This window comes from Mus musculus, chromosome X (genome assembly GCF_000001635.26).
Source record: "Mus musculus strain C57BL/6J chromosome X, GRCm38.p6 C57BL/6J".
Lineage (NCBI taxonomy): Eukaryota > Metazoa > Chordata > Mammalia > Rodentia > Muridae > Mus > Mus musculus.
In genome coordinates, this window is record NC_000086.7 from 72659304 (window position 1) to 72665303 (window position 6000).

Consider the following 6000-nt stretch of genomic DNA (forward strand, 5'->3'; position numbering starts at 1 on the left):
AAGGAAGTTTTGCCTGATGGCAGCCCCCAGGCTAAAACAGTGAATAAAACTCCAGAGAAACTAGAATCATTTTTACATCTGTTAAATGTTTAGCAATAGAATTGTAAGGGAAAATATAAATAATAAGTAAATAAAAGCTTAATTCATAGCACTTGCCAAATGTACCTGCCAAATGTACAACTCTGTGGATAGGAAGTTAAGAATACAAGTATACAATCCTCCACACAATTTTTCAGTCTATGTGACTTGAAGAGTCAAAAGACAAAAATTTGGTGTGAATAACCTCAGTTTATAAATAATGTGAGAAAACCAAAATAGATAGATGATGATAGATAGATAGATAGATAGATAGATAGATAGATAGATAGATAATCTGAAAGTATTAAGCCACTTTGCTGTGTACTGAAACAAACAAAAATCAACACTCTACAGAGAAATAAAAAGGAAGAAAAAAACCAAATAGACTATGTCATTCACAATGTGGAAGATGAGTTACAAATTTATAAGAAAACAGAAATATGAAAATATTATCAACACTTAAGACAAAACACACTCAACCCAGACCACCTTTTATTGAAACAAATGATGAAATTAATCAGTTAAATGATTACTCATTACTACATTAATAAAATAAGGAAAATATACTTGCAATAAATACAAGTAGGAAATTGTAACAAGATGAGGAATTTTTAAAATATACAAATTCTGTAACTAAAAATGAAAATCACTTGACTAAAGTTCACTGGACAGCAGATTTGAAGTGGTAGAAAAAAGTGTTGATGATACATGAGGCAATAACAAACTTATCACATACATATAATTAAAGTTCCAGAAGAAAAATAAAAATGAAAGTTTTTGAAAAACAATACCTAAAACATTTCTAAACATCATGAAAACTCATAAAATTGAATACATTAAGTATGCTCAGGTTATTGTAAATTAATTTCAATTCTAACAAAGTATTCTCTAAAAAGACAAATAATCAAGCATATAAATTTTCAAATTTAGCAGTATGGATGAACTGTAAGCAATACACCTACTTAGGTATATAATAGACTTTGGGAAACAAAGACAAAGGGAAAATCTTGAAGCTATCCAACAACAAATAAACAAACAAAAAAGCCATACTTAGGAAGAATAGTAAAGTTAAACAAATATTTCTCATAAAGAAGCATTTTTATAATGCTTAGGCTAACAATTTGGGAGCTTAGGTCAATATTTGAGCATGTATCACTCATGTGCAAAGCCCTGGATTCACCTAAGCATTCCAAAATTCACCCAATAAAATGATAACGTTTAAAATTTGTAAATAGAGAATTATAGTCACCCAAAGAAATGTTGTAGAAGAAAACAGACATTTTTTCTGAATGGTCTTGGTAATAATTTCATAAATACAATGCCAAAAATATAGGCAACAAAAGCAGTCAGGATGGATAATTGTTTTGATGTGTTCTTGGATTCGGTAAGCGAGAATTTTATTGAGTAATTTTGCATTGATTTTCATAAGGGAAATTGGTCTGAAGTTCTCTATCTTTGTTGAATCTTTCTGTGGTTTAGGTATCAGAGTAATTGTGACTTCATGGAATGAGTTGGGTAGAGTACATTCTGCTTCCACTTTGTGGAATAGTTTGTGAAGGTCTAGAATTAGATCTTCTTTGAAAGTCTGATAGAACTCTGCACTAAACCCATCTGGTCCTGGGCTTTTTTTTTGGGGGGGGGGAGACTATTGATGACTGCTTCTATTTCTTTAGGGGATATAGGACTGTTTAGATCATTAACCTGATCCTGATTTAACTTTGGTACCTGGTATCTATCTAGAAATTTGTGGGCTGGAGAGGTGGCTCAGTGGTTAAGAGCACCGACTGCTCTTCCAAAGGTTCTGAGTTCAAATCCCAGCAACCACATGGTGGCTCACAACCATCTGTAATGAGATCTCATGCACTCTTCTGGTGTGTCTGAAGACAGCTACAGTGTACTTAGATATAATAATAAATTAATCTTAAAAAAAAAGAAATTTGTCCATTTCATCGAGGTTCTCCAGTTTTGTTGAGCATAGCCTTTTATAGAAGGATTTGATGGTGTTTTGGATTTCTTCAGTTTCTGTTTTTATGTCTCCCTTTTCTTTTTTTTCTGAAGATAATTTTTTATTACATATTTTCCTCTATTACATTTCCAATGCTATCCCAAAAGTCCCCCCGCCACTCCCCTACCCACCCATTCCCATATTTTTGGCCCCGGCGTTCCCCTGTACTGGGGCATATAAAGTTTGTCTGTCCAATGGGCCTCTCTTTCCAGTGATGGCCGACTAGGTCATCTTTTGATACATATACAGCTAGAGACAAGAGCTCCGGGGTACTGGTTAGTTCATAATGTTGTACCTACAGGGTTGCAGATCTCTTTAGCTCCTTGGATACTTTCTCTAGCTCCTCCACTGGGGGCCCTGTGATCCATCCAATAGTTGACTGTGAGCATTCACTTCTGTGTTTGCTATGCCCCAGCATAGTCTCACAAGAGACAGCTATATCACGGTCCTTGCATCAAACGCCCACACAGGATCCGCCACGGGATCCTATGTCTCCCTTTTCATTTCTGATTTTATTAACTAGGATGCTGTCCCTGTGCCCTTTAGTGAGTCTGGCTAAGGGTTTATCTATCTTGTTTATTTTCTTAAAGAACCAGTTCCTCATTTGGTTGATTCTTTGAATACTTCTTCTTGTTTCCACTTGGTTGATTTTGCCCCTAAGTTTGATTATTTCCTGTTGTCTACTCCTCTTGGGTGAATTTGCTTCCTTTTGTTCTAGAGCTTTTAGGTGTGTTGTCAAGCTGCTAATGTGTGCTCTCTCTAGTTTCTTTTTGGAGGCACTAGAGCTATGTGTTTTCCTCTTAGAAATGCTTTCATTATGTCCCATAAGTTTGGGTATGTTGTGGCTTCATTTTCATTAAACTCTAAAAAGTCCTTAATTTCTTTCTTTATTCCTTCCTTGACCAAGGTATCATTGAGAAGAATGTTGTTCAGTTTCCACGTGAATGTTGGCCTTCTATTGTTTATGTTGTTATTGAAGATCGGCCATAGTCCATGGTGATCTGATAGGATCATGGTTAAATTTCAATATTTTTGTATCTGTTGAGGCCTGTTTTGTGACCAATTATATGGTCAATTTTGGAGAAGGTATCATGAGGTGCTGAGAAGAAGGTATATCCTTTTATTTTAGGATAAAATGTTCTGTAGATATCTGTTAGATCCATTTGTTTCATTACTTCTGTTAGTTTCACTGTGTCCCTGTTTAGTTTCTGTTTCCATGATTTGTCCATTGATGAAAGTGGTGTGTTGAAGTCTCCCACTATTATTGTGTGAGCTGCAATGTGTGCTTTGAGCTTTACTAAAGTTTCTTTAATGAATGTGGCTGCCCTTGTATTTGGAGCATAGATATTCAGAATTGAGAGTTCCTCTTCAAAGAGTTTACCTTTGATGAGTATGAAGTGCCCCTCCTTGTCTTTTTTGATGACATTAGGTTGGAAGTCGATTTTATTAGATATTATGGCTACTCCAGCTTGTTTCTTCAGACCATTTGCTTGGAAAATTGTTTTCCAGCCTTTCACTCTGAGGTAGTGTCTGTCTTTTTCCCTGAGATGGGTTTCTGTAAACAGCAAAATGTTGGGTCCTGTTTTTGTAGCCAGTCTGTTCGTCTATGTCTTTTTATTGGGGAGTTGAGTCCATTGATATTAAGAGATATTAAGGAAAAGTAATTGTTGCTTCGTATTATTTTTGTTGTTAAAGTTGGCATTCTGTTCTTGTGGCTGTCTTTTTTTAGGTTTGTTGAAGGATTATTTTCATGGTTTCCATCCTTGTATGTTTTTTTTTTTCTGTTATTATCCTTTGAAGGGCTGGATTCGTGGAAAGATAATGTGTGAATTTGGTTTTGTCGTGGAATACTTTGGTTTCTCCATCTATGGTAATTGAGAGTTTGGCCGGGTATAGTAGCCTGGGCTGGCATTTGTGTTCTCTTAGTGTCTGTATAACATCTGTCCAGGATGTTCTGGCTTTCATAGTCTCTGGTGAAAAATCTGGTGTAATTCTGATAGGCCTGCCTTTATATGTTACTTGACATTTTTCCCTTACTGCTTTTAATATTCTATCTTCATTTAGTGCATTTGTTGTTCTGATTACTATGTGTAGGGAGGAATTTCTTTTCTGGTCCAGTGTATTTGGAGTTCTGTAGGCTTCTTGTATGCTCATGGGCATGTCTTTCTTTAGGTTTGGGAAGTTTTCTTCTATAATTTTGCTGAAGATATTTGCTGGCCCTTTGAGTTGAAAATCTCTATTCTCATCTACTCCTATTATCCGTAGGTTTGGTCTTCTCGTTGTGTCCTGGATTTCCTAGATGTTTTGAGTTAGGATCTTTTTGCAATTTTGAAGTCATTTTTAAAATGAAGAGCAAGCATGAAGGAGTTACTGTCTGATTTCAAGACTTATATGAAAATGCTCTAAATATGGTAGTGTGTGACTAACAGTGTAGATTAATAGTCACAAAACGAAACAGAAATCAGAGGAAGATTTACACATATAGCCCTGCAGTGATGTTCTCAAAGCAATCCATTCCATAAGAAATGATGTTGAACTAGTTAGATTTTTCCGTTGAGGTGATAATGAACCCTAACCTTCCCCCACCTTATATCCCAAAACTAATTTGGGATTTATCACAGAGATTAATAATGAAAGGAAATCACTTCCTCATGCTTATGTGTCAGATTATTATTATGTGATAATAAGATTCTAGGGATTCTCCAGTGTCTGTTTTCTAACCTCTGGGGTTACAGATTCATTCACTATGCTCAACTTTTACGTGTGATCCTATTTTTAGGTATATAATCAATAGAAAGGGAATAATCTGTTTACAAAGAGAACTGTACAAGAAGATCCCAAGCAACTTTATGCATGTCAGGTCAGAGAAAAGACAAAGTGCATAGCAACAAATTGACTAAGGATACAGTCAAACCAAATTTTTTCCATAGAGAAAATCTAGGCCAAAACAATTTCACTGCCATTTCAACCAATCATTCAAGAAAAGAAGTAATTATAATTTAACAACAACAAAAACAAAAAACAAACTGTTCACAGGATGAACCAAGCTACAAAACTCCTCAAATCATTTTATAAGACTACTATACCCTTGAGAATATTCTGACTCATGAATGTGAGAAAATCCATAAAGATATTTTAAAATCATACCCAACAGTATATAAACAGCTTAATACATCATGACCTGGTTTTCTTTATCACAGAAAAGCAATTCTGGTTTAAATTTTTAAGTGCAATTCACACCATTAATATTTTAAAAGAAAACAATATTTTTATTATGTAAAAAGGCAGTATTTAAAAGCAAGTATTCATTACATTTTTTTCTATCTTTTCCAAAAATTGCAAAATGGAGAACAAGGTAACATCTTTAATTTGAGACAAGGCATATACAAAAACATATTCTGAAAATATTACATCAATCTATTTTATTGCAATGTTTCTCCCTGATAATAAGAATTTGACATACAGGGACTCAGTAAAGAAACTGACATGTTAACATGAGGAAGTGAGTTCAGTTCCTCTGCTCCCCTGTAAAAGTTGAGCATAGTGAAGCCAGAGGTTAGAAAACAGATACTGGAGGTTCTCTAGAATTCATTGGCCAAATTAGTAAACCCTATCTCAAAAAACAAGGTTGAGAGTGATGAAGGAAAACACTCAGTATCAATCTTGGAATTCCATACGTAAACCCACCAACATATACATATTTGAATGCACTCACAAATGAACACACACACACACATATAAACACACAAAGAATCTGACAGAATCTCTATACTCTCATCACTACTTTCAAGTCAAGCCGTTAAATGGAGGCCTCAGTTTAGTACATTGCAGCTAGGAAAAAAATAAAACCCTAAGTAAGAAAAACAGATATAAAAGGCAGTATTCACAGGCTATATTATCAAGAATACAAAGACACT